Raw genomic sequence first — 21,138 nt, forward strand, 5'->3', positions numbered from 1 at the left:
GATGGTGTTCAGGCCTCAACAACATTAAGTAAGGCAGGAGATACACAGCACCGAAGTAAACATGGACGGAGAAAATGAAGTCCCTGTTACAGAGGATTTAAATAATTCTCTTGAAGGCAGTCCTTGGGACCTAGTTTCCACAGGACTGCTCAAGCTGTGATCAAGTACGCAGGTGAGAAACCTAATGTACTGAACTTGCTTTAGTGATGTGCCAGCTACTCTCAATTTTATAGGTTGAATGACATGTTTTCTTACGATCATTAAGTTAGTATTTTTCGTGTTTAAACGCACAACTCTGTTTGACCACACAGTTCGATAATATCTGTGGACCATCAGCACTTATTGCAAACCGAAGGGTATCATCCGCATATGGCAGATTATTTTTCACGATTCCTTTAACAATACTGATATCAGAAAAGCACCCTTTCATAGAAGTTATTGAAGAGGAGTGGAGTTATAACAGAGCCTTGCCTCATCCCTTGCTTTATTTCAATAGCAAAGGCGTTGGGGTTATCAACCTTAAGAGATGCGAACTGATGTTAATACAGGTTGGCAACGTTTCGTATATCTTTTCCATCCAGACCAATATCATGTAGTATAGTCAATTTACCATGTAACCAAAGAAATCTCTGGACAACTGGGAATAAAGCAACACCAAGATGAATTAGTCTCTTCTGCAAGGAAACTTCCTGTCTTTCATGAACATATATACCTTGATCATGACCAAGGGTTTCTAGTGTAATGTGGAATCCGAACCAGAGGATGTCTTCATTTTACGAGGCACGCCCAGAAAGTAAGTTCCGTTTCAATTTATCTCCGCTGCAGCGCTGCGATCGCAGGTCCGCACATGCACGGTAGACGCTCTGTATCAAGGAGAAGAAGCGTGTGCCATTTTGAGATCGCTGTCAGCCACGTACGCTTTGCTGTGCTTGTTTACAATGTCGGTGTTGATTGAAAATCCCGCCGCTTGTGAAATCAGATCTGTGATTCGTTTTCTGAATGCTAGGAAAGTGAAACCAATTGAAATTTATCGGCAAATTTGCGACGTTTACGGACAAAATGCGATGAGTGATTCAATGGTCAGAAGGTGGGTCCGACAGTTCAATGAAGGACGTAGTGACGTGCACGATGAAGAACGAAGTGGGCGTCCATCTTTGGTTACAGAAGAACTGGTTCACGCGATTGATGACAAGATCCGGGAAAACCGCAGGTTTACAATTAGTGCTGTTTCCAACTGGTTGAAGACACAGGCGGCAAACTTCTATGAAGAAGGTATACAAAAACGTGTGCCCCGCTATGACAAATGCCTGCAAAATTTCGGCAGTTATGTGGAAAAGTAGTTTAAGAGTTGTAGAATTTTGTGCAATAAATAATTTTTCTGTATCTGTACACAATTTAGTTTTATTACCAAACGGAACTTACTTTCAGGACGTACTTCGTATAATTCCCGAATTCCGTGGCCAGAACTCCAACCGCAGCCAGCTCAGCGACAATGATAATAGGCTATCAAACCCCCTGATCCTTATCGTCAAATTAAGTCAGCAATACCCTTATGATAGGAACATCGGTTTTGGTTGAAATGGGCCTCTACTTTGTGTCAAAATTGGATGTCTTCATTTAAGGCACCATTTCGATGGATTCCGTTCCCGGACCACGCCTGGCTGAGGGTCGGTTGCTAAAACTGAACGCGACATTGCGTTCGAAGGGTGGGAGCGTCGCGGTTCGTGCGGCCACGGCCGCCGCCGCGTCTCCTGAAGAGAGCTTCACCCCGGTGGAGCTGGACCGGTCGACACCACCACTGAGAGTGTGTGAGACGGGAGGGTTGGACCGCGCAGCGTCTTTATGTCTACTGGCGTCGGTTCTCCGCCCTTGCCCCGCGACCAAGCTCGAAAGTGTGTGCTGTGTGCAGCGACCGAACATTTTGTGCGACACGCACAAACCAAACACGACCTCAGAGCAGGCGAGACTACCCGCTGAATTTAAGCATATTATTAAGCGGAGGAAAAGAAACTAACAAGGATTCCCTTAGTAGCGGCGAGCGAACAGGGAAAAGCCCAGCACCGAATCTCGCAGGTTCACCCTGCCGGGAAATGTGCTGTTTGGGAGGGTCCACTTAACCGGGAACCTGCGGCGAGTTCAAGTCCTTCTTGAACGGGGCCACGCTCCGCAGAGGGTTCCAGGCCCGTAGAAACCGCTGCGGCTTCCGGGAGGATCTCTCCTTAGCGTGGGGTTGCTTGAGAATGCAGACGTAAGTGGGTGGTAAACTCCATCTAAGGCTAAATATGACCACGAGACCGATAGTGAACAAGTACCGTGAGGGAAAGCTGAAAATAACTTTGAAGAGAGAGTTCAAGAGTACGTGAAACCATTCGGGGGTAAACGTGAGAAACCCGAAAATACCTCAACCGGGGAGATTCAAGCCTTATCCGCGCCTCTTCCCCTGCTCTGGACAGATGGGACTGTCCCCCTGCACGGAGCAATCCGGCGTCAGGGTGGTAACGGGTTTCTACTCGGCCGGGTAGGGGTGGGGAGGTCAGTAGTATATATGGACAGTTCTGCGGCCTCCTCCTCCCGCGGGAAGTTTGAATAATGGCGGGAAATTTGAATTTTGGCGCGAAATTAAAATTTGTAAACAAAGCCACGTGCTTTTTGACAGCTGTCATCGACAACAACGCATCGCTAACCTCACTGCTGCCATCTTGACGGGCCTAAACCTCAGTGGTACCAACTTAAACTAACTAGCGCGAGATTTGAATTGGTAAACAAAGCCACGTGTTTTTGACAGCCACGTGCTTTTTGACAGACAACAACGCATCGCTAACCTCAGTACTGCCATCTTGACGGGCCTAAACCTCAGTGCTACCAACTTAACCTCACTAGCGCGAGATATGAATTAGTAAACATCCACGTGCTTTTTGACAGCCACGTGCTTTTTGACAGACAACAACGTATCGCTAACCTCAGTACTATCATCTTGACGGGCCTAAACATTAGTGGTACCGACTTAACCTCACTAGCGCGAGATTTAAATCGGTAAACAAATCCACGTGCATTTTGACAGCTGTCATCCGCCATCTTTAAACCACAGAGCACCGTGCTGCCCTCTTTATCACAGTAGCTGCAAATTCGTCACCTGTCATCTGCAGTGCTGCCATCTTAACGGGCCTAAACCTTAGTGCTACCAACTTAACCTTACTAGCGCGAAATTTGAATAGGTAAACAAATCCACGTGCTTTTTTGACAGCTGTCATCCGCCATCTTTAATCTATAGAACACAGCGCTGCCCTCTTTAGCTACTTACCTTTGAAATGTGGTGGCGGATAATTTGAAAAATGCTTTTTGACAGCAGTCATCTTTAATCCAGAGAGCACCGTGCTGCCCTCTTTAGCTAGATACCTTTGAAATGTGATGGCAGGCAATTCCACGTGACAGCAGCCATCTTTAATCAAGAGAGCACCGTGCTGCCCTCTTTGTGGCGGTGGCAAATTCTACGTACTCTTGTTTGGAAACAAACTCACGTGCTTTTTCTGACAGTTGTCATCCGCCATCTTGCATCACAAACCTCAGTGCTGCACTCTTTAGCTAGATACCTTTGAAATGTGTTATGCGGCAATTTGAAAAATTCTACGTGCTCTTGTTTGGAAACAAAGCCACGTGCTTCTTTGACAGCTGTCATCCGCCATCTTTAATCAATAGAGCACTGTGCTGCTATCATGCGGGCAATTTCGTCAGCTGTCATTCGCCATCTTTAATCCACAGAGCACCGTGCTGCCCTCTGTAGCAGCGGGCAATTTGAAAAATTCTGTTAGCTGTTATCCGCCATCTTTAATCAAGAGAGTACCGTGCTGCCATCTTTAGCTAGATACCTTTGAAATGTGGTGGCGGCAAATTGAAAAATTCTTTATGCTCTTGTTTGGAAACAAAGCCACGTGCTTTTTTGACAGCTGTCATCCGCCATCTTTAATCCATAGGGCACCGTGCTACACTCTTTAGGTACATACCTCTGAAATATTGTGGCGGATAATTTAAAAAGAAAAATTCTACAGCAGCCATCTCTCGACGCTAATTGCACAAGATGGCGACTATACATGACTCCTTAAGGTGCTTATACAAGATGGCCGTTATACATAGGTTCTTATGAGACTCCCTTGGGATGCTTGCGCAAGATGGCGGTTATACAAGGCTCGTTATGAGACTCCCTATGGATGCTTGCGCAAGATGGCGGTTGCTCTTATGAGGTGGCTTAAAGATCCTTGCACAAGATGACTAGAGACGCCCTAAGGATGCTTGCGCAAATGGCGGACGCAAGATGGCGGCTATACACGACTCCTTATGAGACGCCTTAAGGGTGCTTGCGCATGATGGCTGCCGCTCGTAGCTTAGAGGCTAACGTGTCATGTTAGTTCGATTCATGAAATTTGGGGCTTAAATGCAAAATGTTAAATATCTCGAAAACGGTGCATCGTAGAGCAAAACGGACAAAAAATGTACAGCCCAATACCTCGGTTCGCAGTACGAGGAACATGATAGCATAAGAAAAACATAGTCTAATGATGTGATCAACGGTTCGGTTCCTACTTAGGCCCTTTGGCATTCGCTCTGTTTTAGTTTGTATTGAAGCAAGTCTTCGTAACATGATCAGGTCCAGCTATGGTAGAGAGTATAACGTGCCGTGCAGGTTCGATTCATTAAATTTGGAGCTTAAATGCAAAATGTTAAATATCTCGAAAACGGTGCATCGTAGAGCAAAACGGATAAAATTTTTCCACCTGATACCTAGGTTTGCAGTATCAGGAACATGATAGCATCAGAAAAACATAGTCTATTGATGAGATCGACGGTTCGAACCCTACTTAGGCCCTTTGGCATTGGCAGCTATCTAATTCTACAAGATGGCGGCTATACATAGCTTCTTATGAGGCAGCTTAAGAGCGCTTGCACAAGATGGCTGCTGCTCTTATGAGACTCCCTAGGGGTGCTTGCGCAAGGTAGCAGCGACAAGACGGCGACTATAGACAGCTCCTTATGATACGGCCTAGAGGTGCTCACACAAGATGGTGACTGCTCTGATGAAGAAAGCTAGCTTTGCATCGTGGAGGTATCTTTACACCACTAAACCTCATACCTTTGAAATATGGTGGCGGGTAATTTGAAAAATTCTACGTGCTTTTCCTTAACAGCAGCTGTCTTTAAACAATAGCTGCTATACATAAGCTGTTTCGGCCTCCTCTTATGTCAAGGCATAGCTCTATCGAACAAGTTTAAACCTGCATCGGCATAGCTAGAGTAAGCACGTGCTGCAGTGATGACGTCATTATGCATGTTTAGACTTGCAAATCACTAAAGAAACATAACAAGACTAGAATCGAACACTCACTCTATGCCGTTAACTTTATCATGTGATCAGAACATTGATTGAAGTGTTTAGAACACTAAATAAGTGATCAAGACTAAAATAGAACACTGTACTCGATACAACATGTGTTTAGAACATGTCAGGGGATACCTTTGTTCTAAGAAGATTAGATTACCGCACATTCCTTGTAGGGCTAATAGGCTAAAGGGCTAATGGGCAAAAGGGCAAAAGGGCTAGTGGGCTAATGGGCAAAAGGCTGAAGGGCTAAAGGGCTAATGGGCTAAAGGGCTAGGATGCCTCTCATCTCTTTATCCGGGCTTGAGACCGGCTCTACAACTAGAGGCGGAGTTAACACCCTAAGGAAGAGGGGGAATGTTGGGAAATAATCTATACGAATATAGCTACTCGATCGACTATATACTACAGATGGATGACTTAGGTGAGGGTAAGCGCTTACTTAATAATACCTACACGACGTAATTCATGATCTATTTCAAAAATATCTTCTTTGTACTGTGTGTAACCAGCATCATGATAGGCTCTTAGCAGTTGTAAACGTTTTACCAGTACGTTGGGTTCTTTACAGTAGCTTATATCTACATAGGGTAACAGATGATCGTTGTGAACTTTGAGTCTATATGCAAACAGTTGATGTGTAGGGACTTGTTTTACACCTTACTGTTGCTACTTTGGTTATACGCTTTTGTGTTAGTTTACTGTTAATCGCTAAGCTGTTCGCATCATCGAAGTAGAGTGTAACAAATGTCAAGTAGATTCAAAGAAGAATCTGTTAGCAGAAGATAAACGTCCGTCATGGAAAAACCTATTTCTAGGTATATTTGCGAAGAGTGTAGAAAAGCATTTTCCCGAAGCTATCACAGGAGACGTCATGTGATATCATGTAGGACAATTTTTCAATGCAAACATTGTAGAAGAGAGTTCAAGAACGCATACAACGCTCAACGTCATGAAGCCGCGTGTAATGTAGCTTCATCGGGAACAAAATACAAAGAGCTCAACCATATTCCAGCGAACACTGATTTATGTTTAAAAAGTACACTACACCTACGCGAGAGATTTTTAATTCTCCCTTGTTGTCTAGGCCTGCTGAAAGTTCTGTTACTAAGTACAAACTTCAAGAAAAATAGAGGCAAGATCATGACTATGATAATAAGGATAATGATGTTGATCAAAACAGTAGTAAAGGGAAAGTAGAAGAAGAAGAAAATCTTAATGTTTCATTGCCATTACAGCTTGATGATTTTACTTCATTTCCTAAGCCTACTACACGTTCTGTCGCAGTGCAAACATCTCAAGAAGAAATGCAAGGTAAAGAAGAAGGAAATTTCAACGCTTCATCGCTATCGAAACAAGTTAAGTTTGTACCTAGAGACGCTACTGCTGAAGCACGTATTACATTAAAAGAAGTCCCTACACATCAACTGTTTGCATATAGACTCAAAGTTCACAACGAGCCTCTGTTACCCTATGTAGATATAAGCTACTGTAAAGACCCCAACGTACTGGTAAAACGTTTACAACTGCTAAGAGCCTATCATGATGCTGGTTACACACAGTACAAAGAAGATATTTTTGAAATAGAGCATGAATTACGTCGTGTAGGTATTATTAAGTAAGCGCTTACCCTCACCTAAGTCATCCACCTGTAGTATATAGTCGATCGAGTAGCTATATTCGTATAGATTATTTCCCAACATTCTCCCTTCCTTAGGGTGTTAACTCTGCCTCTAGTTGTAGAGCCGGTCTCAAGCCCGGATAAAGAGAGGAGAGGCACCCTAGCCCTTTAGCCCATTAGCCCTTTAGCCCTTTGCCCATTAGCCCTTTTGCAAATTAGCCCTTTAGCCTATTAGCCCTACAAGGAATGTGCGGTAATCTAATCTTCTTAGAACAAAGGTATCCCCTGACATGTTCTAAACACATGTTGTATCGAGTACAGTGTTCTATTTTAGTCTTGATCACTTATTTAGTGTTCTAAACAATTCAATCAATGTTCCGATCACATGATAAAGTTAACGGCATAGAGTGCAGTGTTCGATTCTAGTCTTGATATGTTTCTTTAGTGATTTACAAGTCTCAACATGCATAATGACGTCATCACTGCAGCACGTGCTTACTCTAGCTATCCCGATGCAGGTTTAAACTTGTTCGATAGAGCTATGCCTTGACATAAGAGGAGGCCTTAACAGCTTATGTATAGACGCAATTGTTTAAAGATAGCTGCTGTTAAGAAAAAGCACGTAGAATTTTTCAAATTACCCGCCACCACATTTCAAAGGTATGAGGTTTAGTGGTGTAAAGATACCTCCACGATGCAAAGCTAGCTTTCTTCATCAGAGCAGTCACCATCTTGTGTGAGCACCTCTAGGCCGTATCATAAGGAGCTGTCTATAGTCGCCGTCTTGTCGCTGTTACCTTGCGCAAGCACCGCTAGGGCGTCTCATAAGAGCAGCAGCCATCCTGTGCAAGCGCTCCTAAGTTGCCTCATAAGAAGCTATGTATAGTCGCCATCTGGTAGAATTAGATAGCTGCCAATGCCAAAGGGCCTAAGTAGGGATCGAACCGTCGATCTCATCATTAGACTATGTTTTTATGACGCTATCATGTTCCTGATACTGCAAAGCTAGGTATCAGGTGGAAATTTTTTTCCGTTTTGCTCTACGATGCACCGTTTTCGAGATATTTAACATTTTGCATTTAAGCCCCAAATTTAATGAATCGAACCAACGGCACGTTATACTCTCTACCAGAGCTAGACCTGGTCATGTTACGAAGACTTGCTTCAATACAAACTGTACCGGGAGGTACACCTCCACGCCGCTTTTTTTAAAATTTGCGCCAGTTGAAGCTCCTCTGCTGGAGGAAGTCTGAACTATATCTACAGTATTAATTTTCAAGTGTCTCAGAAGATGTCACTACTTGGAAATTTTGGAGTTTTTGAACTGTGTCAATTTTGATGTACTTTTGTTTTACATGTAGTAAGAAGTGTGAACATTCTCTTCTAGAGGACACTACTAAAGAACTACAATGGTGCACCCTAGTGCGAAGAGAAAGAACTGTTTTTTTTGGACAAATTTTTATTTCAAAAGTTTGTTTCTTGTTAAATTTCTTTCTGGTATTGTTTAAGTTGGCTGTATACCCCTCTCTTTCCCCTTGTTTTGTATTTAGCCAATCCCGAATTTCTTTAATTAATTTTCCACCAATAATGTGTTTCTTCTTCATCTTGTGTAGGGGTTTGCTTTATTAACCAATAAAAGATTGCGGGCGGGTGTTTTCCTTCCCGAAACGCCTCGAACCTTCCGCGAGAGTATATAAACTGCTGATTTTAGGGTCTCTGCGCCACTTCAGTACCATCTTTCAGTGTGTATAGTACATAGCAGGAGGCGGGAAGCGCCTCTTTCTTCGGCGGCAGTCAACAACCAGGTAATGGCCGATTAATAACTTATTTTCTTGCTTGCTCAGCAGTTTACCTCTCGGGGCGGGTCCGAAGTTTTTTTCATTATGTAACCTTCCTTAAAATGTAAAGAAACTAGTATCTATTCTATCTTTTAAACTACATATTGGGATAGAGAGTGCTTAACCCTCTCGAGCTCCCACTCATATTGTTTTGAGGTGAACTTATTTTTCACAACCAATTCTTCCTTAACGTTATGTAAATTTGTTCCTTTCATAAGTCACCTCTGTAGTATGGGATTAGCCCTTGCATTAACGGCCTAGAGCCAAAGTAGGTTTTAAACAAAGTGTATTAGGAGTGCAGATCGCCTCCTCTCAAGTTGATATTTTAGAGGCCATGTAATTAACTTTTCTCACTTAATAGGCCTCAGTAGGTTGGGTATTTTTACCCCTGTGCTTAGGTCCTTAGTGGACAGCTTGAAAGTCGAGTTTAGTGTGGTCTTCTATAGACCGGAACTTTGAGAGCTTGCCGCTCTTTCCAAATAAAACTTGTGTTTTCTGAGCGCCTCAAGGAGGCTTTACTATGTAATTTTGGAGCAAGTGCTCCTGGGCATGAATGGGGTTTTCTGCCCCTCTGTGAAAACTTATTTTGGAGTAAAGTTGGGGTAATTGCCCTAGAATTGTGAGTTAGGGGCTCGAAGCCCAAATCTTGTGAATACTGTACTTGTAAATTGTCATCTTGCTACTTTGTACCTGCCATTCGTGTTTTTCTGAATTTTGAAAAGAAAATATAACCTTGTTAAATTTTAAATTCACATTAATTTCGTAGCCTGAGACCTGTTCACCACCCCGCACCTTCTTTCGCTTCTAACTACCACCAAAACACGGTAACAAGTGGTAGCAGAGCGTGGTTGAATGGGTCTCAATTTAGCCCCTTTTGACGGCTAAACATTGTTTTGATCCGAACTCTAACAATTTTCTCAGTTGCTGGAATTTTTGATCTTTCTTGTTTCAAAATTTTTCTGTCATCATGCCCGGCCCCCGCGATGTTCTCCATCTTATCTATTTGCGCAAGGAGGAGTTGATCTATGAGTTAACTATCAGAAATGTGCAATCTGGAGGCACGGTTGCAGTGGACACAAACAAGCTTAGAGAGTCCCTTGATTTGCCCATTTCCATCCCCAATTTGGGAGAGAAAGAAATTGACGACTCTCTTTCCACGATCACCGAGAATACTACAGGGCTAGCATCTGTAGTTAGATTTTTGACGAAAATGATCCTTCGCCTAATCAAATTAAGCGTGTGCAAGCCAGGCTATATCATTTTTCAAATAGAGTTAACGATCTGTTGTCTCTGAAGTTGAATGATGTTCAGAGGAAGGAAGCTAGTACGTTGCTTGAAACTATTTCTGAATTATCTAGCAAGGTCACTCAATTGCTAACTGGGGAAGTTCCTCCCAAAATTGATCAACCCACCACGATGAATGTAGGTAGCGAGGAACAGCCTCCTAAGGGAGAAGTCAATAGGATAACTGTTGGAGCTCAAACATCCTCTGCCCCATTGGACAACGAGTCTGAACGCCGTGCATCGTTGAATAATATACGTTCTGAAATAACTTCCTTGCCACTGAAACCGTTACCTACTATGTCACCCGGGTTTAGCAGCCTGCCTCATCCATTGGCAATGTTGCTCAGAGGTATCTCTAAGTTTTCCGTTAATACCACCAGCGAAGTAATTTCATTTTTAAGATTTTTAGTTGAATTTCAGGATCGTGCCCTTGTGTTTTCTCTTTCCCCATGTCAGATTTTGCAAATCATCTATCCCTATGCAATTGGTATTCTCTCTGACAAAATAGTAAGAGCCATTGCCGAGCAATCATCTATTGAGGATTTCCACGCCCACTTGCAAGCTAACTTCATCCCGGCTAGGGCCAGGTCCTCCCTTATTCAGAAGTACTATTATCGTGTACAGCGTTTGAATGAAAACTTGGCAGACTCCATCCAAGACATTAAGTTTTATACTAGGGTGTTTGCTCTTCATTTTCCTGAAGATCAGATTGTACAGGCTATTGTAGAAGGCATTTCACCATCCTATAGGTCATATTTGTGTTTCGCGGCGTGTCCGCAAACCTTTTCCGAACTGGAAGCATTGGCCGTCTCAGCGGACGGAGTTAGATACGCCGATTCCCTGCGTGTAGCGAAAGAACCCCCGCCTTCTTTTAGTTATCCTCGGCCTCCACCTCGCCGAACTGTTACACCCCGTAAATGTTATGCTTGCGGGTCGCCTGACCATCTTCGGAACAAGTGTCCATTGATCAAATCTAGTAGGGCAAATAATGGAGCTGGTTCATCACAAGGCTGTTTTAAATGTGGGGCTTTTTCACATATCGCCAAGAATTGCCCAAATTCAGATAGCACCCCCTCCTGCTCAACTTCTGGTGCAAATTCCACCAATGCCAATAATAAAAAATGACTAGTGGCTTCGGCTGAGTCGACTAATCCCTCTTCCCGAGGCTCAGCCCCTGGTAAACAGGTCGAAAATTCAGGGAAAGTTCAGTCTTCAAATTCATCCTTTGAATGCCCTAAAGAGTGTCTTAGGATTGCGGCGGATACCCCCGCACCTGTTCCTTTTCTTAAGATTGAGTTAAATAATGAGCCTATAACTGCTCTATTAGATTCAGGCAGTGTTTGTTCTGTTATTTCGGCCGAATGGTATGCAAAATTGAAATCTGTTTGTAAACTACCTGACTATGACCCTTCTCCTGTTCAATATGTTTCGGCTAATTCATCTCCATTAGAAATTCTAGGTTCCTTACAGGTCAAAATTCGTATCTTTAAATTTACATGGAAAATTAAATTGTTTGTGGCTAAACACTTGTCTTGCCCCATCATATTGGGAGCTGACTTTATTTCTCACACGGGTCTGGTGCTCGATCTTCAGAGTAGGTCGTGCACTTTCAAATTTGCGCTTAATTGTAAAATTCCCTTGTTAAAGTGTAATTCTGCGTCATGTTCATCTATTTCGCCTACCCAGGATGAGATGTTGTTAGACCTTAGACATCTACCCGAGGAGCAGGCTGATAGTATTCGTAAGTTGTGTCAGTCATTTCCAGAGGTGTTCTCTGATACTCTTGGTGTTACTGATCTTATCGAATACAAAATCGAGGTCACGGATTCAATTCCTGTCCGTTTTCCACCTTATAGGCTATATCCACCCAAAATGAAGGCTCTGAAAGAAATCATCGATCAGATGTTGAAGGATGGTATTATTAGGCCCTCTAAGTCGGCGTATTCTTCGCCTATTTTTCTAGTCCCGAAACCCCAAGGGGGCTTCAGGCCTGTCATTGATTACAGGGCTCTCAATCGGAAGGTGGTGTTACAATCTGTGCCCCTTCCTGACCTTCATTCTTGTTTTCCATGGTTCCGAAAGGCCAAGTTCTTCACCATCTTGGATTTGAATCAGGCCTACAATCAAATTCCTCTAGCCGAAGAGTCTAAACATCTTACAGCGTTTGCCACGGACTGGAATCTATACGAATACAACCGCGTGCCTTTCGGGCTCCCCACGGGAGCAGCTGTACTCACTAGGCTGCTAGATAGGGTCTTCTCCGACATCAAATTCGAGTACTTATATCACTACTTGGATGATGTCGTCGTGTTTTCGGAGACCTTTGAAGAACATCTAGATCATCTGCGAGAAGTTCTCAATCGCCTTCGTAAGGCTGGGTTAACTGTCAAGTTGTCAAAGGTTGCCTTTGCTAAGCCCTCTATGTCATTCCTTGGGCATATTGTGTCACCTGATGGCGTTGCAGTCGATCATTCTAGAACACAGGCCATCCGTGATTTTAAACCTCCCAAGGACATCAAAGGTATTGCCAGGTTCATTGGTATGGTGAATTTCTTCAGGAAGTTTATTCCTAACTTCGCTAATAGAGCGGCGCCCTTGAACCTTCTTCGTAGGAAAGGCATCAAATTCGAGTGGGGACCTTCTCAACAAGCCGCCCTTGAAGATCTCAAATTAGCTCCCTGTAATGCCCCTGTACTTGCTATGCCTGATTTCTCGAAGAAATTCATCGTCCAAACCGACGCGTCGTCGTCGGCGGTAGCTGCAGTCCTTCTTCAAGAGACTGAACTAGGGAGGCGACCCATCGCCTATGCGTCTAGGACTCTATCGGCTCAAGAAGCAAAGTATTCCATATATGAGCTCGAAGGTTTGGCAGTCTTATTTGCCTTAGAAAAGTTCCGTCTCTATTTGGAACATGTCAAATTCGACCTGGAGACAGATAATTAAGCCTTAAGCTGGGTCTTAGGTAGGCCGCGTCGTACTGGTCGTATAGCCCGTTGGGCCATTCGTATTTCTGCCTTCCAATTCGATGTCAGGCACATTAGAGGTACCGAAAATGTTGTTGCTGATGGACTCAGCCGCATGTTTTCCAACGACCTTGAGACTCACGAACCGGTCGACAGTTCATCACCTCCCGAGTCCACACTATTTGATGTTAATGCCATCTTAACAGATGCTCCCATGCTCTTTAGGGATATCGAGAAATACCAAAATGAAGATCCGACGCTGGCTCCGATAATGGAAACCCTTTCTTCGGGGGAACATGTCGTCCCTTATGTTCTGAGGAATGGTGTTTTATGTTGCCCTTCAAGGCATGATAAGATGATGAAAGTCGTCGTTCCAGCTGTTCTTGTGCCTATGATCTTCAAGTACTATCATGAGACCCCATTAGGGGGGCATCTTGGAATCTTTAAAACTCGTGAAAAGATTCGTGAAAGGTTCATCTGGAAAGGTATGGACGGTGAAATCCGTGAATTAGTAAAACTTGTAAATCTTGTTTGCTCAGTAAACCCACCATGTCCACCAAGATAGGCCTGTTGTCGTCGATTCAGGCGTCGCACCCCATGGAACGCCTGTATATTGATTATGTAGGACCCTTCCCCCAGTCGAAGGGAAATGCTAACAAGTTCATCTTTGTATGTGTAGATGGTTTTACAAGATTTTCCTGGTTATTTCCGACCAAGCTGGCTACCGCTCAGTCCACCATTACTTGCTTAAATTTTATCTTTGCTTCTTTTGGTCCGTGTCAATATATTGTATCTGATAATGCTAAGGCTTTCACATCTAATTTATTTCGTAAATTCTGCTTTGACTTGTCCATCTCTCATGTGACGTCTTCTGCTTATTACCCTCAACCATCTTTGGCTGAACGGGTTAATCGTAATCACAGGTCCGCGCTTATTGCCTATCATCACGAAGATCATTCTAGGTGGGACACGTCCCTGCATTGGTTAGCTTTTGCTTTGAATTCGGCGGTTCATGAATCTCATAAGTTTACCCCAGCTTCTTTGATGTTCAAGTTCGTTCACAACACGCCGCTCTGTAACCTCTGGTCTCTGAATGACTTTCTACCTGAGACAATATATCCGGACAACATTAAAGACCTTTGGAAGAAGGCTAAAGCCAATCTTAAAGTGTCTCATGAAAAGGTTAGGGAAAGATATGATCGTGGACGGAGACCCACCAATTTGAAGGTAGGTGACCAGGTGATGGTCAAGAATTTCGTTCCCGCGGGCAAGCTTGCCCCCAGATTTCATGGGCCGTGTATCATTCTAGATTTCCTTACGCCGGTTATCTTATTGTTAAGCAATCCAGCCACCGAGAGGATATTTAGAGTTCACCTGTCACAGGTGAAACCGGTGTAATTTCTGTGCTAACTTGCCTCATATTATCTTGAAAGGAATATGAAGGTTATATTTTTTTGAGTTTCACTTTTAAGGCTTTCTGCCCCTTCTATAATATTTGGTTTTATATGTATGCATTTTTGTAAAACCTGCCCCGAACCGTTAAACTGCCATCCTGTCCTTGCCACGGCCATTACCACGCTCCCGTCTCCTGCTCCACTCTACACAGTGGCTTATTTAATGCCATGGATATCTGCACGCCGCTGGCCCCTCAACCTCTCCACAAGCCTGTGCCCTCAAGAAAAGGATTATGGTCCAACAATTCTGCCGCCTAGCTTTATGTTTCAGTGCCCCCGCAGCCGCGCGGCGCCGTGCAGCGACTTGGATAGAGGAAGGGCCCCCTCGACCCCAGCGAGGACGACATGTGCACGGCGAGCCGGAGCTCTCCTCCCGGCCAAGGCTGATGTGCGGCGCACGACCTGCTACTAGCCCGCAGCCGCTATATGTTCACCGCGGGCGCGGCGTACTTCTACACCTCTGCTCCCCTCATAGTGCGGGCGAGCGGTATCTCAGGGTACTTGAGGGGCCCGGGCGGCCTCCTCGGAACGCAAGCAGTGGCGGCTGGTCTGGCCGTTAAAATCATCAACGTTTGAAGTACATATCCAGCTATATGGACATTCCAGTTCAACTTTACTACCTTTTCTTGGGAATTCAACAGCAATATTTGGTGGACTTTGAAAATTTTCCTCAACTTTAAAAACTAAAGTTTTCCTTCTGAATGCAACTTCTACAAACATAAAGACTTTACTTCACCAGTTACAACAAAAATTTTGAAACTGAATCAAACCAAATTAAGAAAATCTTATAAATACTTCTGCAATTAATCTCCATATCAACATCAAAACTTGGACCTTATTTTCAAACAAAAGTTTATGTTCTTCTGTGTCACCCCTGGAAGAACTTTTGGGGGGGAGGTCTGTACCGGGCGGTACACCTCCACGCCGCTTTTTTAAATTTGCGCCAGTTGAAGCTCCTCTGCTGGAGGAAGTCTGAACTTTATCTACAGTATTAATTTTCAAGTTTCTCAGAAGATGTCACTACTTGGAAATTTTGGAGTTTTTGAACTGTGTCAATTTTGATGTACTTTTGTTTTACATGTAGTAAGAAGTGTGAACATTCTCTTCTAGAGGACACTACTGAAGAACTACAATGGTGCACCCTAGTGCGAAGAGAAAGAACTGTTTTTCTGGACAAATTTTTATTTCAAAAGTTTGTTTCTTGTTAAATTTCTTTCTGGTATTGTTTAAGTTGGCTGTATACCCCTCTCTTTCCCCTTGTTTTGTATTTAGCCAATCCCGAATTTCTTTAATTAATTTTCCACCAATAATGTGTTTCTTCTTCATCTTGTGTAGGGGTTTGCTTTATTAACCAATAAAAGATTGCGGGCGGGTGTTCTCCTTCTTGAAACGCCTCGAATCTTCCGCGAGAGCATATAAACTGCTGATTTTAGGGTCTCTGCGCCACTTCAGTACCATCTTTCAGTGTGTATAGTACATAGCAGGAGGCGGGAAGCGCCTCTTTCTTCGGCGGCAGTCAACAACCAGGTAATGGCCGATTAATAACTTATTTTCTTGCTTGCTCAGCAGTTTACCTCTCGGGGCGGGTCCGAAGTTTTTTTCATTATGTAACCTTCCTTAAAATGTAAAGAAACTAGTATCTATTCTATCTTTTAAACTACATATTGGGATAGAGAGTGCTTAACCCTCTCGAGCTCCCACTCATATTGTTTTGAGGTGAACTTATTTTTCACAACCAATTCTTCCTTAACGTTATGTAAATTTGTTCCTTTCATAAGTCACCTCTGTAGTATGGGATTAGCCCTTGCATTAACGGCCTAGAGCCAAAGTAGGTTTTAAACAAAGTGTATTAGGAGTGCAGATCGCCTCCTCTCAAGTTGATATTTTAGAGGCCATGTAATTAACTTTTCTCACTTAATAGGCCTCAGTAGGTTGGGTATTTTTACCCCTATGTTTAGGTCCTTATTGGAGAGCTTGAAAGTCGAGTTTAGTGTGGTCTTCTATAGACCGGAACTTTGAGAGCTTGCCGCTCTTTCCAAATAAAACTTGTGTTTTCTGAGCGCCTCAAGGAGGCTTTACTATGTAATTTTGGAGCAAGTGCTCCTGGGCATGAATGGGGTTTTCTGCCCCTCTGTGAAAACTTATTTTGGAGTAAAGTTGGGGTAATTGCCCTAGAATTGTGAGTTAGGGGCTCGAAGCCCAAATCTTGTGAATACTGTACTTGTAAATTGTTATCTTGCTACTTTGTACCTGCCATTCGTGTTTTTCTGAATTTTGAAAAGAAAATATAACCTTGTTAAATGTTAAATTCACTTTGATTTCGTAGCCTGAGACCTGTTCATCACCCCGCACCTTCTTTCGCCTCTAACTACCACCAAAACACGGTAACACAAACTAAAACAGAGCGAATGCGAAAGGGCCTAAGTAGGAACCGAACCGTTGATCTCATAATTAGACTATGTTTTTCTTATGCTATCATGTTCCTCGTACTGCGAACCGAGGTATTGGGCTGTACATTTTTTGTCCGTTTTGCTCTACGATGCACCGTTTTCGAGATATTTAACATTTTGCATTTAAGCCCCAAATTTAATGAATCGAACTAGCATGACACGTTAGCCTCTAAGCTACGAGCGTCAGCCATCTTAAGCAAGCACCCATAAGGCGTCTCATAATGAGTCGTGTATAGCCGCCATCTTGCGTCCGCCATCTTGCGCAAGCATCCTTAGGGCGTCTCTAGTCATCTTGTGCAAGGACCCTTAAGCCACCTCATAAGAGCAACCGCCATCTCGCGCAAGCATCCCTAGGGCGTCTCATAAGGAGCCTTGTATAACCGCCATTTTGCGCAAGCATCCCAAGGGAGACTCATAAGAACCTATGTATAGCGGCCATCTTGCATAAGCACCTTTAAGGAGTCATGTATAGCCACCATCTTGTGCAATTAGCGTCGAGAGATGGCTGCTGTAGAATTTTTCTTTTTATATTATCCGCCACCATATTTCAAAGGTATGTACCTAAAGAGTACAGCACGGTGCTCTATGGATTAAAGATGGCGGGTGACAGCTGTCGAAAAATCACGTGGCCTTGTTTCCAAACAAGAGCATAAAGAATTTTTAAATTTGCCGCCACCACATTTCAAAGGTATCTAGCTAAAGATGGCAGCACGGTGCTCTCTTGATTAAAGATGGCGGATGACAGCTAACAGAACTTTTCAAATTGCCCGCTGCTACAGAGGGCAGCACGGTGCTCTGTGGATTAAAGATGGCGAATGATAGCTGACGAAATTGCCCGCATGATAGCAGCACAGTGCTCTATTGATTAAAGATGGCGGATGACAGCTGTCAAAGAAGCACGTGGCTATGTTTCCAAACAAGAGCACGTAGAATTTTTCAAATTCCCGCCACTACATTTCAAAGGTATCTAGCTAAAGAGTGCAGCACTGAGGTTTGTGATGCAAGATGGCGGATGACAACTGTCAGAAAAAGCACGTGAGTTTGTTTCCAAACAGGAGTACGTGGAATTTGCCACCGCCACAAAGAGGGCAGCACGGTGCTCTCTTGATTAAAGATGGCTGCTGTCACGTGGAATTGCCTGCCATCACATTTCAAAGGTATCTAGCTAAAGAGGGCAGCACGGTGCTCTCTGGATTAAAGATGGCTGCTGTCAAAAAGCATTTTTCAAATTATCCGCCACCATATTTCAAAGGTAAGTAGCTAAAGAGGGCACCACTGTGCTCTATGGATTAAAGATGGTGGATGACAGCTGACAAAAAAGCACGTGGATTTGTTTACCGATTCAAATTTCGCGCTAGTAAGGTTAAGTTGGTAGCACTAAGGTTTAGGCCCGTTAAGATGGCAGCACTGCAGATGACAGGTGACGAATTTGCAGCTACTGCGACAAAGAGGGCAGCACGGTGCTCTGTGGTTTAAAGATGGCGGATGACAGCTGTCAAAAAGCACGTGGATTTGTTTATCGTTTCAAATCTCACGCTAGTGAGGTTAAGTTGGTACCACTAAGGTTTAGGCCCCTCAAGATGGTAGTACTGATGTTAGCGATTCGTTGTTGTCTGTCAAAAGGCACGTGGCTGTCAAAAAGCGCGTGGATTGGTTTACCAATTCAAATCTCGCGCTAGTTAGTTTAAGTTGGTACCACTGAGGTTTAGGCCCGTCAAGATGGCAGGAGTGAGGTTAGCGATGCGTTGTTGTCGATGACAGCTGTCAAAAAGCACGTGGCTTTGTTTACAAATTCAAATTTCGCGCCAAAATTAAAATTTCCCGCCAAAATTCAAATTTCCCGCGGGAGGAGGAGGCCGCAGAACTGTCCAATTATACTACTGAGGTCGGTGGGCCGCACTTCTCCCCTCGTTGTACGTCACGACCCGTTCGGTGTCGGTCTAAGGCCTGGGTTTTTAGCCTGATCGTCCGCGTCGCAAGGCGTGTTCATCGGACCCCCGGTGTTCCGGCCTACGGCTCGACGGTATGTGTGCGCGGAGTTGATTCGCCGCCCTTCGGGGCAGGCGTCCGGCCCCTGACAAGCGAGGGCGCGTGGCATGAACGACGGACCTCCGGCCCGGCTCTGGCCCCACTCAGCTGTTGGTTTGGGGATGCCTCGGACGAAAGAATCTTTTAGACTCACGTCAGCGGCGCAAAAGCTTCGGGTAATTTCACGACCCGTCTTGAAACACGGACCAAGAAGTCTAACATGTGCGCGAGTCATTGGGTTGACACTAAACCTAAAGGCGCAATGAAAGTGAAGGTCCCGCCTCGTGCGGACCGAGGGAAGATGGGCCGCGCTGCTTTGCGGCTCCGCATTCTCGGGGCGTCTCGTACTCATTGCGAGTTGAGGCGCACCCAGGGCGTACACGTTGGGACCCGAAAGATGGTGAACTATGCCTGGCCAGGACACTAGCAAGGGAGATGTGGAGCTACAGGCAAGAAACTAAGAGAATTTAGAGTTTTGTGTCAATATGTTGGGAGGAAGATATTTTAAGATGTCCTTGGTGATGCGGGCAGTCACTTCAGCACTGCCTGCTCCTTAGGCTCGAGAGCTTCCTGATCTCTTTGAAACTCTCGGTTCAGCTTTTCACGGCCGGTGTCCTGGCTGTATGCCGTGGTCGAATTGCGTTAGTAGTTGCCTATGTCCCACCGGAAACTGAGAGGGGCATTCCCAGGAATCCGGTCCGTATGAAGGTCGGTAGAGTACTGAAGGTGTGGCATCCAGTACATGGAAGAGCAATCAGAAGCGGCAAGAAATTTATCTGAAAGGAAACATAAAACACTTTGTTGGTGTAGCTCTGAAGATGTAGCAAAATGAAACTGCCGTAAAAGTGGGAATCTGGTACCGCTTGTGGCCGTCGAGTGGAATGACGTGTTCCTACAAGCTGTGGCTCAGCTTACCTCGCCTTTCCGTTATGTATTACAGAGGGAGGACTGTTTTCTACTCGGCCATGTGTACATACTTCTATCTGCACTCAACATACAACGGCCACACCCAGAAATCTCCTGAGCTGTATAGTGATTACCTTCCTCATGACGGAACTGCAACGTGAGTAACAATTAGCCAAGTATACTCCATATCTTCGTGATGTGATGATGATTATTATTTAAAGAGGCCTAGCATCTAGCTCCTTGGCCCCTAATGATACGAAATGCAAAAACAATTTAAAAGTCCAAATATTCAACCTCTGACCAGAATTCATATCTTGATTGTGAATAATGAATGGACAAAAGCAATATAATCAGCGGATCCAATTCAAATATTAAACATTAAGAAGAATTCCAATAATCAATCCCACAAATACAATCATAAACACTACGACGAACAATTATTATGAACTTAAAACAATCAGCGGATCCGGTCCGAAATGGCGCACTTATCCAGAAGCTAACTTATAACAATGGCATATACTGACCAAGGAGCTGCTTCCAAAGAACATCCTTGAATCGATGATGCTTTTTGTCTAAAGAGGTCGAAACTCTAGGTGAATTGCCCCTCATAAGGGTACCTATCGCTAGTAAAGAAGAATCACGGTATTTCTAAAAAATAACGTAAACATTCGGTGTTCCACACAAAAGGGCGCAACCCATACGCAACTAAAAACCCATGGTGTTCCCCACATAGTGGGTACTATTCACAGGGACCCGTTCTACCCCGCGGTATTCCTTGACATAGTGAATAGTAATCACAGTGACCCGTACTCTACCGTGGTGTTACCCACATAGTTGGTACTAATCACCAGGACCCGTATTATCCCGCGGTGTTACTCACACAGTCGTACTAATGAGAGGTAAAACCCACACACGTGGTTTTCCTCACATAATGGGCATTAATGAGAAGTAAAACCCAGGCCCCTAGAGTTCCTCGGAGGCAAACACAAAATGTTCCTCACACAGTTGTACAAATCTCAGGGAACAGTACTATCCGTGGTGTTGTTCATATTGTTGTACGAATGACAGGTAAACCCCAGACCCGTGGTGTTCCTCGGAACACAAACCCATTGTGTTCATCACATAGTGGTACTAATCACAGGGACACGTACTATACCGTGGTGCTCCTCGGAAAGAAGCACATGGTCTTCCTCACATAGTTGTTCAAATCTCAGGGACCCGTA

The sequence above is a fragment of the Anabrus simplex genome, chromosome X (assembly GCF_040414725.1).
Source record: "Anabrus simplex isolate iqAnaSimp1 chromosome X, ASM4041472v1, whole genome shotgun sequence".
Taxonomy (NCBI): Eukaryota; Metazoa; Arthropoda; class Insecta; order Orthoptera; family Tettigoniidae; genus Anabrus; species Anabrus simplex.